We start from the raw sequence: 18,828 nt of genomic DNA, 5'->3' as shown, positions 1-18,828 counted from the left end.
GAATTGGGCCGTTTCGGCCCTGATCCAGGCCGAAACAGGCCCAAAATCAGGTGGGCGGGGCCACCTGACATGTGACCTTTTTGGAGAACTACCGGAACTGCGTTCCTGCACGTTTCCCCTCAAAATGAGCCCTGGTAAGTGATATGAACAACCCCTACCTGAGACCCAGGAGACCCACTGCCAGTCCAAGTAGACAATCCTAGCCTTGACAGATCAATCGTCTGATTCAGTATAAAGCAGCTTCACGTGTGACAAAAAGAATGGCCTTGTTTGCAGCGGCACCTTGGCTACGGAATGCTCTCCACACAGAGATTTGCCCTGGCAACCAATCTTGCGTTTCAAGCATCAGGCGGATATTTGTTATTGTCCACACCTGTTATTTTTTGCGGCCTCTAGATGGCCTTTGCAGAAGTTTCTGTTTTATTGTGCTTTTCGTTCCTCTGCCCAGTTTCCTCACATTCTTTTTATTGCCGGATCCGTTTTCCTGCAGCACTTAAACCATTTTGCCACATTTTCTCCCTATTTCTCCTCCTTATGGTCCCGCTGCTATTTTAATCCTTGCTGATACTTTAATTCTGTTATTTCAGCTCAGCATCTATTTTTGTCTTATTGCTGCAGTTTTATGGATTATTGTTTTATCTTTTTAATGTATTTTAGTATTCTTTTAATTTGGGTTGGAAGTTGCAACAGACGTTTGTAACAGAGAGGTTACAAATAATTTTTTAAAATTTAACTTTTAATTAAAAGTTTACAAATAAATTACAGAAAAACACATCGTCCTTAAATAGGTGATGCAGTGCTCAAGAGAGACCTTTGCACAGGGCCCTCGTGTTCATGTGCAAACAATGACGTTAGAGGTGATGCATTTAGTCCTCTTTCAAGATGTAAATGGCTAGATCCCACAGAGGGCATTGTACTTTGAAGAATAACACATCACAATGAACATTTTAACCTGAGATTCCTCAAAGGCAAAAATAGGACAAAACATAGTGATTTACCAGGAACAGATATAAGGAACTAGGAATGGTCTCTAAGGAATCCAGTCAATGGGAACATGTGCTTCTGACCCTTGTAACTTCTCATGTTGCAGCTTGCACCCTGCTCCCTTTTAATTTCTGACAAGGATAATATGAACTTCAAAATGACTGTGATCAATATTCAAACTTCTCATGATCAAAGCACTCATCTATGTGTGAGCTGAGCCCCTCATTGGATTGTTTGTAGGTTTTGTCTGATGCTTCAATCTAAAGCCACGTTGAGCTGCTTTGCACATGTGCACTAGCCATTCTTGCAGCACTTACAGCACATGTTGCTTTGTATGCTACAAGGTCATTTATTTACTTCATTTATGCCCCTCCAATTTCCCCAATGCGGACCCAAAGCAGCTTCCATTTTCCTCTCCATTTTATCTTCACAACAAGATTAGGCCGAGAGGGTGCAATTGGCCTAAAGTCTCCGAGCAGAGCAGGGATTTGAGCCTGGTTTCCCAGATCCCGGTCCACTACACCCCATGCCATGTCACGATGAAGGCAGCCAATCAGAGAAGGTCTTTGTCATGACATTTGGTTGCTCTGTCACATGGTTTCCTAAGGAATTATCAATCATCCTTTGAAAAAATAACTACAATTCCCATTAGGCTGTGCAAAAAGCATACACAAAATACTCCTTTTTTTTTTTTTTTGAAAAGTTTTTTATTGGGTTAGAACATTATTATTTTTACATTACAATCAATTTTCCCCTAATTTTTCGTTTCTAACCCCCTCCCTTTCCCCCCTTTTGTTGACTTCCAACAGCTTTCCCACCCTCTGCCCCTTTTCCCTTACTTCTATTAAATTCCTCTGTCTAAAACAGATATACATTCTCCATTATATTAAGCAGTACATCTTTAACTCCTTTACTTATTATACACCCAAACTGTACGTCTTTAGATAAACAATTTATCCCATTTTCCAGTTTTGAATATTTCTATATAAACCTATATATCATAAACCATAAAAATTTCCCACATTTAAATCAAACAATTTGATTTGTTCTCTATATATTACTCATTTCATCTTTTTATGGTAATTCTATATAACTCCTCGCATACTCAATCAATTTAACTCTTCTGTACATTCAGTTTGGTGCATATAAATCTTATCAAAGAAAGAAAATATTGTTAATTACTCAATCCTCATGTTTAAACCTTATCATTAATTATTCTCTATCAATGTTCTATCAGTTAACCTATACATATCTATATATATCTCAATCAATTAATCTAACTGCTTATAAATTCACATTTCTCTTCCTCCCCCGGTAAAGTCACCCCTCTCTTTTATACTTTTATTATACTTCAGTAGTTCTCAAACTGCCACAGTTTTCCTCCCACCTCCCATTTCTTCTCCAGATATTGTTTCAGCTTCTCCCAGTCTGTGTTAAACTGCCCTGAGTCCAGATCTCTCAGTTTTCTTGTCATCTTGTCCATTTCAGCCATATACAGCAATTTGTAGATCCAATCTTCAATAGTTGGCACTTCTTGTACTTTCCATTTCTGCGCATACAAAAGTCTAGCTGCTGCAGTCATATAAAAAATCAACGTCCTATGATGGGCTGGAATTCCCTCCATTCCCAAGTTTAGCAGCAGGAGTTCTGGGTTCTTATTTATTTGAAACTGTAAAATTTCACTCATTTCTCTTATTATTTCCCCCCAGAACTGCCTAGCTACCTCACACGACCACCACATATGATAGAGGGAGCCCTCATGTTTCTTACATTTCCAGCATTTATTAGAAGTATTCAAGTTCCCTAGCGCAATCTTCTTTGGTGTCATGTACCAACGATAGATCATTTTGAAAATGTTCTCTTTAATATTAATACATGTCGTTGTCTTCATTGTAGTTTTCCACAAGTATTCCCATGCCTCCATTGTTATTTCTTTATTGAAATTTATAGCCCATTTCACCATCTGTGTTTTAACTATCTCATCCTCAGTATACCATTTCAACAGTACTTGGTATACCTTGGATATTCTTTTCTTGTCTTCTTTAAGAAGGGTCTGCTCTAGTTCCGAGTTCTCTGTTCGTATGCCCCCTTTTGCAAAGTCCGAGTTGTATAAGTCTCTAATCTGTCTGTACTGGAACCAATCATAGTTAGGTGACAGTTCCTCTTGCGTCTTTATTCTGAGTTTAGATACTTCAGTTTTAGTTATTTCTTTGTACATTAAACATTGTTGTTCATTATCAACAGCTCTCGGATCTATCACCTCATATGGAACCACCCACAAGGGGGTTCCTTCTTGTAGGTAAATTCTGTACTTCTTCCAGATTGTATATAAACTTCTCCTTACAAAATGATGCAGGAACATCGAGTTGACCTTTACTTTGTCATGCCATAGGTATGCGTGCCATCCAAAAAATTTTTTATATCCCTCTAGGGCTAATAGTTTCTTATTCTTTAATGTCATCCACTCTTTTAACCAATCTAGGCAGATTGCATCATGATAAAGTCTCAGGTTGGGCAGTTGCATTCCGCCTCTTTCCTTTGCATCTTGTAGGACTTTTACTTTCACACGAGGCTTCTTGCCTGCCCAAACAAAATCTGATATTTTCCTCTGCCATTTTTCAAATTGTTTAGAGTCTCTGATGATTGGTATTGTCTGTAGCAAAAACATTACTCTTGGTAACACATTCATCTTAACTGCTGCAATCCTGCCCAACCATGACAAATTCAGTCTATTCCATTTGATCAAGTCTCTCTCTATCTGAGTCCATAATTTTTCATAGTTGTTCTTGAACAAATCTATATTTTTTGCAGTCAGTTCAATTCCCAAATATTTCACCTTACTAGTTACTTCGCAGTCCGTTGTTTCCATTAACAATTGTTGTTTCTGCTTAATCATGTTTTTGCATAATATCTTTGACTTCTTTTTATTAATGAAGAAACCTGCCAAGTCACCAAACTCCTTGATCTTATCTATCACTTTTGGCATGTTCTCCAATGGATCTTCTACAATTAACATTATGTCATCTGCAAATGCTCTAACCTTATATGAATAGTCCTTTATTTTTATTCCTCGTATTTCCTCATCTTGTCGTATTTGTATCATCAGAATCTCCAGTACTAAAATAAACAACAATGGAGATAACGGGCAACCTTGTCTTGTTCCTTTACTAATCGTCAATTTCTTGGTCAGTTCATCATTCACTACAATTGCTGCAGTCTGGTCTCTATAAATTTCTTTAATTGCTCTGATGAATCTTTCTCCCAGTTGTAGCTTTTCCATAGTGGCAAACAAAAAATCCCAGTTTAAATTATCAAACGCTTTTTCAGCGTCTACAAAGAAGAAACCAACCTCTTTATCACAACGCTTGTCATAGTATTCAATAGCATTGATCACTGTCCTTAAATTGTCTCTTATTTGTCTGTCCGGCAAAAAGCCTGCTTGTTCTTCCTCTATGACTTCCGAGAGCCACCCCTTCAGTCTCTCCGCCAATATCTTCGCGAAAATTTTATAATCATTGTTAAGTAATGATATAGGCCTGTAATTTTTCACGTTAGTCAGATCTTGGCCCTCTTTTGGGATCAATGATATATTCGCTTCACTCCATGTATCTGGAATTCTTTGATCCCTGAAAACTCCGTTCATCACCTCTTTTAGGAATGGTGCCAGTTCGTTGGCCATTGTCTTATAAAATTTAGCCGTAAGTCCATCTGGCCCTGGCGCCTTTCCTAGATTTGCAGATTGTATTGCCTTACTTATTTCTTCATCAGTTACTTCACTGTTCAACTTATTTCTCCAAGCTTCCGAAATCTCTGGAAGTTTAGTTTTTTCCAAATATGATGCTATTGATTCTTTGGTTACTTCTTTTTTATTATACAGCTTAGCATAGAATTTATAAAAGGCTCTACTAATGGTAGTCTGCTCCAGGTACGTTTTATTTTCTTCACAAATTTTATTTATTATTTTCTTTTCCCTTTTCTTCTTCAATTGCCATGCCAAATATTTCCCAGGTTTATTAGCACCCTCAAAAGCTTTTTGATTCAGTCTTTTAAGGTTCCACTCCATTTCTTTATTGCTCATTGCTGTTAACTGTTCTTGAAGAATTTTAATTTCCTGATGTATTTTCTTTTTCCCTGGTCTCTTTTTTAACTGTGCTTCTTTGGCCTTTATTTTCTCCTCAATCTCTTGTCTTTTCTCCTCTTTCTTTTTCCTTGCTCTGCCATTTAAGTCCATTAGTATGCCCCTTACAACCGCCTTGTACGCATCCCAAACTTTACTGGTTGGTACTTCTTTATTCACGTTATATTGTATGAAAAACTTTGTCTCTTTTCTCAATATTTCCATATTCTCACTTTCCTGTAACAAGTCCTCATTTATTCTCCAGGCTTTCCTTTTTCTCCTTTTTCCAAATTTCCACATAATTGGATTATGATCTGAGCCTACCATCGGCATTATTTCTACCTCCTTAGTCCATAACGCTAAGTCCTTTGAGGCCCAGATCATATCAATTCTTGATAATGTAAGATGCCTTGCAGAATAAAAAGTAAACTGTTTGGTTTTAGGATATTCTCTCCTCCATACGTCTTCGAGAGTCTCTTGTTGAATCAACTCAAAAAAAAGCTTTGGCAATAGTCCTCTTTTCTTTTGTGCTGTTGTAGTCTTTTTATCTAGTTCCAAATCTGTCACTCCATTGAAGTCTCCAGCAAGAATTATCTGGTCATATACAAAATCGTCTAAATGCTTCCTTAAATCCTCAAAGAAGCTTTCCTTTGCACCGTTAGGTGCATAAAGTCCGACTACCAACACTCTCTTTAAATTCCAATTACATTCCACTGCTACAAATCTAGCTTCAACATCTCTCATAACAAATTTTGGCTGCAGCTCCTCTTTTATGTACAACACCACTCCTCTTTTTTTCTTGTTAGAGGCCGCTACAAATTCTTTGCCCAATTTTCCAGATTTTAAATATTTTACATCCTGTTTTCTAATATGGGTCTCCTGCAAACAAACAATGTCACATTTTTGTTTTAGTAGCCAATGAAAAATATTTTTTCTCTTATTCGGTGAGTTTAGTCCATTTACATTCCAAGATAATACTTTACACTCCATATTCATGGTTTTGTTGGTAAGTCTTTTTCATTGTCCTTGATAAATCTCTCCATCTCCCGCTCAGATCTGATGCGTTTTTTTGCCCCTCCAAACTCAAAGGACACTCCTTCCGGTAACTCCCATCTGTATCTGATATTCATGTCCTTCAAAGTCTGAATTAGCACTCTATATTTTTTCCTGTCCAATAACACTGATCTGGGCAGTTCCTTCATTATAATAATCGTCTTGCCATCAATCTCCAATGGATCTTGAAATTGTTTTGTCACAATCCTCTCTTTCATGTTTCTAGTTGTAAACTGCACAATCACATCCCTTGGTAATTTCCTCTGGGTTGCAATTCTCGAATTCACACGATACGCCACATCTAGGATAGCCACAATTTCCTCCTCCTCCTTCCCCAGGTAATCAGCCAACACCTCAGTCATCTGTTCTTGCGCTGACTTCCCTTCCACTTCTGGCAGACCACGAAAACGAAGCTGCTTCTCCATGTGTTTAGTTTCTGCAACTGACATCCTCCCCTTCACCAGCCTCATCTCTGTTTGTTGCGTGTCTATTAAATTCTCCATCGCGTCTTCTACTGTTTTAACTCTCTGCTGCGTTCCTTGTAATTCACTACTAATCGTTTCCACGCCTTTTTTCACTTCTGACAGCTCCGACTTTACTGTCTGTGTAACTTCTTTGACCTCTTTAATAAGCTCCAATTTCGTATCCTTAAGTTCTTTCATCATGTCTATAAGTTTTTTGTCCAAGTTTTCTATTGCCGATTGCCACTCTTTTTTCGACATCGTGGGGCTTGCTTTAGCTCGCTCCCACTAATCTGCTCTCTTCCTTAGCTCCGTGGCGTATATTTAAACGTTTTCCTTTTTTTCAAATGTCCCAATCTTTGCCAAAATTAATTTTTTTGTATCCAAAATGTCGGGCGTCTTTTCTCTATGGTTTCTCTATGTTATTGTAATCCAAGATGGCCTACTTCCTCTTCCGCTGAAGCCGCAACCCTTCCCCTTTCAAAAATGGCGATTCCCTACTTCCTGTCCGTCGGCAAGGGCCGCTTCCCTCCAGCCACTCTATTGTTGTTACGCACTTCCTGTCTCCCGTCTTCCCACAGCAGGTCTCGCGATGGTGTCTTTTTCCCACAGCTCCAAAACCACAGGTATTCAAAACAATAGTCCGATTTTTGCAATAACTTCTTTAAATTTAGTCTCTTTTAAAATACAACTCCTGCCGAGTCTTCACCTCCTTTTCACTAGGCTGTTGCAGTTTAAAAATCTACTTTCTTTCCTCTCTGTTTTTATCAATCTGTCCCGTTTCAAGAGATAGCGATCTTTACCTTCTCTTCAACTTTCTCGGGTTGTAATCGCTGTTTCGATCTTAAATTCTCCTCTCAACTTCCCTCCCCGATCGAAGCTTGGGTATGTAGGTCTTATGCCAGCCGAATTGGCCCCAAGACTGCCGCAGAGATTATAGCCGACCCGTCGCAAGGTGGGACCTCAAGGATCGGGGGGGAGACTCCTTGCGTAGAGCCCCCCCTCGTCCGAGATCTAGCTCACCCTAGGGTCTTGAGCGTTCTTTGCCTGCTCCCCGCCTGAGAGCAGTCGGCCGCGGGTTATTTTCACCCCTCCGGCCGGTTAAAACGGCAGTCCGGTCAGCTCCACGAATGGAGCTGCGTTAGACCTCCATGAATCCCAAACCGGAAGTCCCCGCATACACAAAATACTCCTCATCTGAACAGTATCCCTTTTTTTAAAAAAATGCTGGACACATGCAGACATGATAGGCCAAGAACACAAGCCATGCTGCTCCAATACAATTCTTTTGTGATTGGAACACACTTCTAATAAAAATTTGATGGATGTAGGGGAGGGGGAACTACGATTCCTATGAAACAGTACAAGAACACACATGAGAATTCATCCACATTCAAATAATTTGCTTGTCTCGGACGTTAACAGATCCCAATAAGGCAATCATAAGGGACGCAGAGACATCTCAGGTCTGTAAACCACCGTAAATTACTTGAATATACTCACTCAACATGGCAAACTACAGGTGAAGATGGGAGCTGGCAGCAACAGCCATCATTGGATGGAAAACCTGCAGAAAGGGAAGCGTGAGATTGCACGGGGATACAGTTTGATGGTGCTGATTGCAATCAGAAAATAAATCACAATCCCAGCCAGTGGGCAACTGATCATCCCTGTCTTCTGGGATGCTGCTAAAGGCAAACCAGAGTAGCAGAACACAGTAACTTGTTCCCATCAAGTCCCTACCTCTTAACATGGTTCTACAAGAAAAAAGAGTGAAGCTTCTCATCTCAGCTTTCGGGCAGAAGCCCTTATGACAATCTTTCCCATGATGGGTGTTGTAACTCTCCTCTCCCACCTAGGGTTGCCAGCTCCTGGTTGGGAAATTCCTGGAGATTTGGGGGGTTAGGCCTGGAGAAGATGGGGTTTGGGGAGGGGAGGGACTTCAGCTGGCTATAATGCCATAGGGTTCACCTTCCAAGGCACCATTTTCTCCAGGGGAACTGATCTCTGTCACCTGGTGATCAGTTGTAATTCTGGCTCTAATGCAATAGGGTTCACCTTCCAAGGCACCATTTTCTCCAGGGGAGCTGATTTCTGTCACCTGGTGATCAGTTGTAATTCTGGGAGCTCTCCAGCCACCACCTGGAGGCTGGCAACCCTACTTCTACTAGATGCAGAGCTGGGGTTGCACACAGTGGTGATTTTGCTGTCCTCCCTGCTCCTGAGGATTGAGGACCTGCTGCTTGGCAAGAGAAGTTCTGCCTACTTAAAGCAGCTCAAAGAACTTTTGCCTAGTTTCCGGCCCTACTTTGCACCCTCTCCTTCCAGGCTCAGCACTCCAGCCACTGAATGACAAAAGGTGCTTAAATATGCTCCACGTCCACTGAAACAGTCTGACTGCTGTCAGCCTGCCCACCACACAAAATTATTTTTCACACAGTGTCAGGGGAAAGGAAGGCAAGATTCAGAACCAAACACTTTTAATGTTGCAGCTTATGCTCTTTGGATTTTTGGGCTCCATGCATGCTAGTTTCAAAATTGCACTTTTCATTCCTTTTACAATTTTTTTGGTTTTTTCTTTTCTTATTCCACTGTTAGTTCATAACACTTCACAGCTCATGTACGGTTCACAGCAAAGCACAATTCAACAACTTGGCTGCTGTCACAACTCTTTTCTGTGAGCTTGACATGGCCTCAGTTTCCCAGGTGCTGGGGCTGCAAGAGAACCTCCCAGCATCAGCACGCCAATTAAAGCGGCAGGAGCATAAACACACTTCATGCTCTCTGATGGCACCCCCAGATGGGAAGCTGCTGCTCCAGATGCTAGAACTTACAGTGGAGCCAATGAGATGTACAGGTCAGAGCGTCAGGCTAGTATCTGAAGCATATTTCTTAGAGTAACCTGCCTTGCTGGGTTGTTGTGAGGATAAATTGGAGGTTGGGGACCAATAGAGGGGTATAAAAATCAAATAATGGCCTCTGGCACTTTTAAGCTGTTTTAATCACATGTAATGAAAGCGGGGTGGGGGGTGGGGGGGAGGGACAGCCTGACCCACATAAGCCCCATTCAAAAGTTACAGTGAACACATAAAATCCAAGTACTTAGTTTTTCTTTATACACATGATGAGTAATTCTCATTTTACCTTCTACACCTGTGCAGCTCAATGTGTAATGAGACCCCCACATGTATTCAGGAAGTGGTCCCCGGTTTCATTCATAAAGTGAATGCATATAGGCTCGTTCTTGCAAACAGATTTATGCATGTGCCTGCAGAACATACGTGCATTCACTGTAACATGTAAAGAGGGCTTCTAATTCTTTGGAATGATCAACTGGTGCTGTCAGCAGGTCCAGAAACCCTGAATAAATTGGAATATTTGAAAAGGGCTAATTTATGCCCACAGTTTATGCTCAGTGCTGCAGAACTGAATTTTTGGGGCAACCAGACTGCCCTCGGTGTCCCCCCTGCCTGTCTGCATTTCTTGAAAACCTCATCCCAAAAAACATTACAGGCTCCCCAATCGCCAACGCAGGCATGCATGTGAAATACCCAGTTGATACCTGGACTAATACCATAAGGTTTGCAACACACTTTCTACATGACAAGTTTATTAAGTGTTATATTATATTCACTCCATAGATCAAGATTTCTTTTGCAAGTAGATCTGCGTGGTGCAGCAGAGGAAGTAACCCCCCCACCCCCACCCATGGATCCATTCAACAGCCTAGTAGCCCACACTTCCCAGATGCCATTAAAATCCTTGAATACTCAGAGGGATGTCTTGGCAGGGAACGCGGGGGCTGCTTCATATGCTACACTCTGTACTCCGGGACCAATTTCCTGAGTACAACCAGCAGGTACAGAACGGCATTTCTGAATGGCATGCATATGTTTCGCTTCAGGCTCTTGCCTGAAAAATATATGCAAAAAGGGGTTGCCAGGCATATGTATTGTCAGGCCAAAGTCTCTATTTATTTATTTTAAACATTTGAAATGCAGCGGATAGATTTATGTGATGCCTTTTGCAAGGAAAAAGTAATTTCTTTTTGGTTTTCTGCCATTTGAAAATATCTCCAGTACCATTTATTTATTTAGGATATTTTTATCCTACGTTTCGATGACAGGTCTAGTACATGAAGTGATGAACAGAATCTAAAAATATCAAATATCAAACAGTACACACTGAAAACAACAGTAAATAACAGATCACAACAAAAACTCTCATTCTCCTTCCAAGAACAGTGTAAACAATTAAAATAGTCTAATTAAAAAAGGAGTTTTGTGACATCTTAAAATGTACCCCAGCTAGAGATGGGCACGAACTGGAAAAATGGCGGTTTGTTGCGGTTCGTGGTTCGTCGCATTTTACAAACCATGAACCACAAACCGGCATGAAATTGCCCGGTTTGTGAACTGGTTCGTTTGGTTTGTGAAAACGTCACTTCTGGGGCAGCAGGTCTGCAGAAAGCCACTCCCCCCTCCCATTGCCTAGGAAACCGATTGATCGGCGCCAGGCTGTCAGCAGTGACGAACTGAAAAACGAACCAAATGAACCGCTCTAAAATCATAGTGGTTTGTCGCGGTTTGTCAGAAAATGAATTTTGATGAACCACTGGTTTGCAAACCTTGAACCAGCCTGGCTCATGATAAACTTTGGTTCGTATTTTGGTTCATGCCCATCTTGAATTCCAGCATAAGTTTTTGTGAGTCAAAACTCCCTTCAGCAGATGCATGAAGTAATCGTCTATTAAACATCTGATGAGGCGAGTCACCAAAGCTGATGCCTTAATAAATCTTGTTAATCTTTAAATGGCCACAAGATTTGTGTTCTTATTTTGCTGCCACACACTACCACATCTTCCCATCTGGAACTCAAACAATCACACCAGAAAGCTCAAAGCTTAAGCCACCCCATGCCATGCAAATAAAGGAACAGAATGTCGGAATGCAAGGAACAAGGCGGACCTCTGAAGAATGCTCCTGCTGAACGTGGACATTCTGTCTCTTCATCATGGCCAATAGCCCTGTATAGATAGACATGAATTTGCCTAATCCCTTTTTAAATCAACTCGATAGTAGCCATCTTGTGGTGGTGAGTTCCACAAGTTGTTTCATAGCATTAATAGGCAAAAAAGCCCTATCTTTTATTTCATGTCCCATGCAAGACTGGGCTCCTGCAGAAGACTACTTGTAGGTTCATCTGTACAGAGGAGACACCTCGGGCAGACTGGCTCTAAGCTATTTGGGGCTTTCAAGGTCATTGCCCGCACTCTGAACTGGGCCCAGGTCAGCTAAAATACATTTCCCCCCCTAAGAGTCAGCATCAGGGAAGACTTTGGCCACCTTGCCCTGTCCATTGGCTCTCCAGGGCCACTGAGTAAAACAGGATGTTCGAGGACAGACCACTGGTCAGATTCTGCATAGCTCTTCTTATGTTCTTATGTACCACCTCCCACTCCTGTAATAAGCCAGTAAGTGGAGTACCCCAATACCTGAGGAACCGCCTCTCACTGTATACACCCCGGAGGGTGCTGAGATCAGCAGGTAAACATCTAGTAGTGGTCTCTGGCCCCGGGGAGGCTCGACTGGCCTTGACCAGGGCCAGGGCATTTTCGGTCCTGGCCCCGACCTGGTGGAACTCCCTGTCGGAGGACACTCGGGCCCTCCAAGATCTTACATCCTTCCAGTGGGCCTGCAAGACAGAGATGTTCTGCCAGGCATATGGTTGAGGCCAACATTAAACCTATCAAATGAATCTCCTTGACGGTCTCCTACTTGCAGGGATTGGGGGGGTCCCTTGGTTGTCACCCCCACACATGTGAGCTGCTACAGGATACCAATCCACACCTGCACCCTCCTTCATATGTGGTGAGCAAGTGAATTGCTGCAAAGTTATGTGTTTGTGAGATTTGTGATTTTATTGTTCACCCCTGTATGCTTTTACCTATTTTTGTAATCTGCCCTCTTGCGGGGAGGGTGGGCTATACATTAATTAAATAAATAAATAGGAATACTGATTCCATTCCATAAAAACTTTTAAAAAGCAAACAGGTTTTTCAATTTGAGGCATGGCAACATCCATTTAAATATTTAGAGCTTGTTTTGGTCTTTTTAATGGAAAATTTCTAGTTCAAACCCGGGACAGCTGGTCCTGTCCCACCTAACCAACTCAGCATTTTCTCCTCCATCTCCCAGCAGCCCCTCTCCAGTGTCATATGTGGGCCTGAGACCCTTTACCTAGAGAAGCCAGGAACTGAATTGGGGGGCTTCAACATGCAGACAGAGCACAAGATTAGGGCCTCTTACCCTCCCGGCAGGAGGGAGGGTGACCCGGCACTCACCTTTAGGGACTGACATCATTGTGCAGGCTGTGAGAGCGCTCCCACACTTTGCACTGGGCTGATTCTTAAAGAATAAGCCCGTTTGGGGCCCCAATTAGCCTGGCGGAAAGCACAGGAGCACTCCCATGGCCTGTACACTGACATCTCTTCTGGGAGGCCCGTTCCTGCCCTTTCCCCCCTGCTGGCAAGCTGAATGGTGGGGAGGGGCAGAGGGTGCAAGTGGGGCATCCCCTGCCCCCATCAGGGGACTGGCAACGCTACACAAGATCTACTCGAGCCTGAACCATTCTGAACACAGTCACACACTTCTCCATTGAAGCTCATGGCCTTAGAAGAACCTAACTCTGTTTGAGATTACACTGTGAATCTCTTTCAGCGAAGCCCCACTGAACACACCTGACTAGGATTCTGAGCTGACTTGCTTGGGATTGTTCTCTTTGTACCCCACCTGGAAACACAGCAGCCCCACCAAGCTAGGATGCTCGACTGCTGTTCTTCCCCCCAGGCTTGCTCTCAAAAACTCTTCCAATTAAGAACAATTCCCAAGAATAATGAAAAGAGTCATGATGATAGACGAGGCTTCCAAAAACACAATAAACCAGAAATAAACAGCAAAGCCAAAAAATGTAAGATGATTTTAATCCAGCATTTGTTACTGGCCCTCTGACCAAAATGTGACCAAAACCAGAAGAGAGTAGCAATTAAAAATAAGGAAGTTTTGGTAGGTTCTAAAGTCCAATGGGTTTAACAGCAAGTGTTGTCCCAGACATGCCCTTTAATTTCTGGTACATGCCATTAAACAAGTTCCTCTTTACATCCAGAGTCCAGCCCTGGCATTAAGAAAACCTTCCAGAACTTTGGATTCTGAACTGAATCATTCAGCGCCTTGGATTCGCTCAAACTCTGCCTAAACTGGCATTCTAAACCTTTGTCACCCAAATTAGCCTGCTGAAATGAAAAGCATAATCAGCCAATGACATAATTTTAGCTCATTAATCATTTGCTTTGGCACACTCAGTTGTGGCACGTTATTAGAGCTGGGTTGAGGCGCAGGGAGACAGTGGAATCAATTAGAAGAGGTGATGCTCGAAAAATTGGAGAAAATCTAGTCTAGACTCAAAACACTGGAATTAATCCAGATTATCTAAACCCAGGTTTCTCCCCCAAATCAATCACACCTAATAGCTGAACGCGACGTAGTGCTAAGAATCAGATCTGGGAGCCCAGAGTTCATATCTGCACTTTGCCAGGATCTACCTCACAAGGTTGTTGAGGGAATAAAATAGGAAACTTGGATATGGTTTATCGATAGTCACCAACCATAAGAGATAAATGGAAATTCCATGTTTAGAGGCAAATCTAATCCTTTAAATACCAAAGACTAAGCAACAAGAGCATGCGGTGGTCAGAGCACTGGATTATCGGAGACACTTGGGTTCAAATCCGTTTTGCTGGGTGTCCATGGGGTGGTCCCTCTCTTTCTTGTCCTAGCCTACCTCACAGGGTTGTTGTAGTAAGGAAAAAAATAGAGGACGGGAGAGCAAGGCTATAGGTATTCCCAACTGGGAAGAAAAGCAAGGTATAAATATCTAAATGAGTAAGATGTGGAATAAATGGGCCAAACAGACGGTTTTCTATCTGAACAGAAAGAACAGATGGGGAGCAAGATCGCGGCAGCAAGCTCCACCCACACTTTTGTGCATTGAATGTCTATGAATGTATTCTCCCTCTGCATAATTTGGGAAGACTAAAAAACCAGAGCTCCTGCTGGCATGGAGACAGCCATAGGTGGATAGCCTCCACACATGTGGTCCAATGAGAATGCGGAAGTCAGGGTCCAGGGATATAACCCCAATCCTGCTCCATCCACATGTTCCTTCTATCTCATTTTTAATTGCGCCCTTCCTCGAAGGAGCTCAGGGCAGCATGCGCTGTTCTATCTCTGCAGCAGTCCTGCGAGGGAAGTTCGGCCGAGAGATCTGTGACTGGTTTCCAAGTTCATTCCTGGTGATGTGGCAGCTTGAGCCCCAGCTTAACCCCTGCACCAGAGTTATTTATTATTAGTTTCAATTATACCCCCCCCTTTCTTCTCCACGGGTACACCAGATCTTATTAGCCTAACGCTCTAACCACTAAACCACCCTCTCAACCCCAAACAGCATATCTTTAAAGAAATCTTAAGGAAAACAACACATGGCTGTTTTACCCCTCCTTGGCTCTCAAACTGGACGTTGCTGCCTTTTTCAGAACATCCGCACATGCTCCCTTTGTGTGCTTTCTGGCTTTCCCCCACCTTTGCTGCCATGTTTCGCTCCACTGCTTTGCTACAATATCTCCAGAAAGACCAGAGTCCGGGCAGCTTGGCACACCGCGCAGACAGGAAGGTGCATGTAGTCGAGACTTCACCCACACTGGCACCATTTTACAGACGTCATCCCTCTGTGGCCTCAATCCCCTGGCATCACCACAAGGCATTCTGCCAGCCCGATTTCCTTTGAAAAAGTTTAAGCCACCTCTCTATCGCCGTCTCTGCATCTGCAGCGGCAATGAATGCACATCGGAGAATCATTGTCGTATGGAAGCAACCTAAGCTGGACAGAGGACTTTAGGGAGGCAACATAACGCACAAATTGCTCCTTAAATTCTCCCCAATATTGGCAGGGATTGGAGGTGCGCCTCTTTCACCACGGTCCACGGTCTGTGGGGACCACCCTTTTGTAACCTGTGAACTGTATTTTCTGTGAGCCAAAAACAAACACCTACACACAGGGAGAGAAAAAAGAATCCTCTCTTCTGCTAACAGCTAGGGAGGAAACACTCAGTGTGCAAGGGTAGTCATAGTAACCCCTTCTCCACCCCTTCCCCACCTCCCCCACTGCCAAAGAGCCCTATCATCTTCTCCCACAACATCCCCTAGTTCAGGAAAACAGGATTTCCGAGGGAAGGAGAGGCCAATTCCCGGATCTGCGAGTTTCGGGAAAGAGACGGAAACAACTGTCCTTTGGGACACTGAACAATCAGATAGGACTATAGCTCAGCGGCTGAGCATCTGCTTGGCATGTAGCAGTTCCCTGGTTCAATCCCTGGTGTCAGCCAGAAGGTGACGAGATTTTCCACCGGAGACCCTGGAAAGCTGCTGCCTGTCTTAAACAGGGTCCATCACCTCTTCACACATTAAAGAGTACATGAGTTGGGTCTGGGCCCTAACCTGCATCAGACGCAACACAATCACATATGACTTCTCAATTCCCACATGTGCACTGTCCAATCAGGATCAGGACCAAAGTGCATGCAGAGGAGGGGCTTCAACCTTCCCCCTGAACCATTTTCCAAACCTGAAACAGTCCCAGAGGTGCCATTTGGGGAAGCTCCATGTGCTCCTGGACATACACATGGGCTTCCCCAGCAGGCCCCATAGCAAGCTCCAGCTTCATTCAGGACTCAGCGCCGCAATACCCCCTTGCATGCAGAAGGTCTGGCTTCGGTTCTTAAAAGGACCAGGAAGCAAGCGATGTGAACGATCTCCACCTGAGACCTTGGAGAGCCACTGGCAGACCAAAGGTCTAAATCAGTACACAGCAGCTTGTGTTCTCCCCTCCCAAGCCTCAACTCCCAAATAATACAAGACAGAAAGATCCTGCTTTGGGGAGGAACTGTGGCTCGGTGGCAGCCAGCCGTCTGTCTTGCATGCAGAAGGTTCCAGGTTCAACCCCCGCCACCCCCAGTCACAAGGATCAGGTTCTGTGAAAATATCTCTGTCCAAGACCCTGGAGAGTTGCCCTGACCTTGACAGACCAAAGGCCTGGCTCCACCTAAGGCAAATTGTGTGTGATACACTGCGCCTGAACATGGAGGATCCATTTCACCATCATGGCCGACAGGTATATTGCCTAACAGTCACTGCCAGCCAGAGCAGACACTATTGCCCATGATAAACAGTGAAATCCTAAGCAGAGTCATTCCAGTCTAAGCCCACTGATTTCAAAGGGCTTAGACTGGAGTAACTCTGCGAAGGATTCCGCTGTAAGGGTCTGACTCGGGATCAAGGGAGGGGGCGGCGGCAGTGAGGGTGGTAGTCCAGAGGGAAAGGAAAGGGACGTTCTTCTTCCTTAACAGGCTGGGACAGGAGCTGCGGATCCCCCGCCGGCAGGGCTCTCCTGCCCGCAAGAACTCCGTCCCCAGCGCCTGCGGAGAGGCGGGCCTGAGCAGGAGGGGTCGGTCGGTGGGTGGGTGGCGGCAGCAAGCAGGCCTGTGCCAGGGGGCGGGGTGGGGGCTCCGTAAAAGGAGGAGGGCGATGCCTCCGGACACGCCGCTGGCCTGTCACAGGGGCCTGGGTCGGAATTGCGGAGAGGGCGAGCAGACCCCTCCCCCGTATACCACCCACTGGAGAGGGGGCGCCGGCCCTTCGCCCCTTTGTCTGCGCTGCGGCGGAGCCAGCCAAGGCAGCGCTGCGCTGCCCTGCCTGGCACTGCGGGCGAGGGCGGGCTGCTCCCCGGTCCCCCCGACGTGGCGTTTGCATCCCGGTCTGGTGCGTGTGGCGGGAAGCGGCCCCGAAGGGCCCCGAGGCGCGGCCCGCTCAACGCTGCAGCGGACGGCGGACGGCGCCCGGCGAGGGAGGGCCAGGCCGGGCGTGGGCGAGCGCGGCGCCCGGGCGGGTCCTTCTGCTTGGCCGCCCGAGCGCGGAAAGGGCACCGGAGGAAGGGAGCGCGGGAGAGGAGTCAACCTGCCCCTCCGAAGGCGCGCCTCGCTCTCGGCCCAGCCCCAGCCCCTCGGCGGGCGCAGCTCGCCAGCGCCTCTCCGTCCTCCGTCGCCCGCCCAGCGGCGCTTCCGAGCGCTCCGCCGGACCCCGCAAAGATCCCCCGCCCCAGCAGCCCGGCCTCTCCCCGCCTCGCCCTCGCGCCTCCGCCCACTGCCCGGAGCCTGGGCTCCCCTCCGGCCCCGCCGCGCAGCCTTCCCCGGCCAGCCCCAGGGCCAGCGAGGCGCCTGCAGCCTGGGCCGCCCCAGCCCCGGTCCCAGGCGGAGCGCGCCGACCTGCGCCAGAGGCCCCCGCCTACCTTGGGCTGCCCGCCGGTCTGGTCCGGTCCGGTGCCTGGGCTGCAGCAGTGGCCGCCGGGCGCTCCTGCCCCGGCGCCCCTCTTCTGCAGGACTCGCTCCTGGGCCGGCGATCCCTCCGGCAACGCGGCGGCGGCCCCGGGGCGTGTGGTGCGCGCGTGTGGCCGCGCGTCTGCGTCCCCGGCCTGACCCTCCAGCCGGGCGAAGGCGCCTCCAACCCACTTCCTCTTGCCTTCGCCCTCCCTCCCCGCTCCGCTCCCCTCCCTCGCTTGCTCGCTTCACGCGGGAGGGGGGCGGCGCTGGCTCCGGAGCATCCTTGCCGGGCACACCCCGGGGCATCAGCTGGCAGAGAAGGACCCCCCCCCGGCCGTGCCCACCCCTCACTGGCTGCTTTCCCGAGGAGCCGCCGAGCAGCCAATCAAGAGCTCCTCGGCAGGATTTCGAAAAGCCGGTCCGATTGGCTTGGAAGTTGCTGTTTCTTTTTCCTGCGCAAGCGAGGACTGCAACGTGCCGTCCCTGGGACTTTTCCCGAATAACTCTGCCCAATGCTTGACACTTCCCTGGAAAACCCCTATTTTTTCTGCCGAGGTCAATGGAAAGGCAACTTTCTTTCCTTGGGGTCAACACTCGGTACAAAAGCCGCCCTTTATCCTGACCTGAAAGAGAACCTTGGGTGTTCTTATTGCTTTAAAAACCCGGAGGTCTTGTTTTCTCTTAGAGTCTCTATGCAAGACCTCTTACACGGGGGTGCTCAAGTGAAAGACCTTACACCTGTTTTCCTATTGTGGACACGCATGCATTGCCAAGGAGACAGAGTA

General features: G+C 45.8%; 1 protein-coding gene across 3 annotated transcripts in view; it reads right to left on the bottom strand.

The window, feature by feature from the left end:
* The window catches only part of FGR (FGR proto-oncogene, Src family tyrosine kinase), a 93,061-nt gene extending 74,897 nt beyond the window's left edge, over positions 1 to 18,164 (bottom strand). For 2 of the 3 annotated variants that reach the window (XM_054999161.1, XM_054999164.1), the window contains exon 1: positions 18,013 to 18,164. The gene's annotated coding sequence lies outside the window, so the exon portion shown is untranslated. Of the gene's footprint in view, positions 1 to 8,118; positions 8,183 to 18,012 lie in introns of all 3 variants that reach the window. The other variant, XM_054999162.1, reaches the window with a different exon arrangement.
* Between the last annotated feature and the right edge of the window lie 664 nt (positions 18,165 to 18,828).

This window comes from Eublepharis macularius, chromosome 15 (assembly GCF_028583425.1).
Source record: "Eublepharis macularius isolate TG4126 chromosome 15, MPM_Emac_v1.0, whole genome shotgun sequence".
Lineage (NCBI taxonomy): Eukaryota > Metazoa > Chordata > Lepidosauria > Squamata > Eublepharidae > Eublepharis > Eublepharis macularius.
Note: the sequence above shows the minus strand (reverse complement) of the source record. Positions and strands in the feature narration are given on the sequence as shown.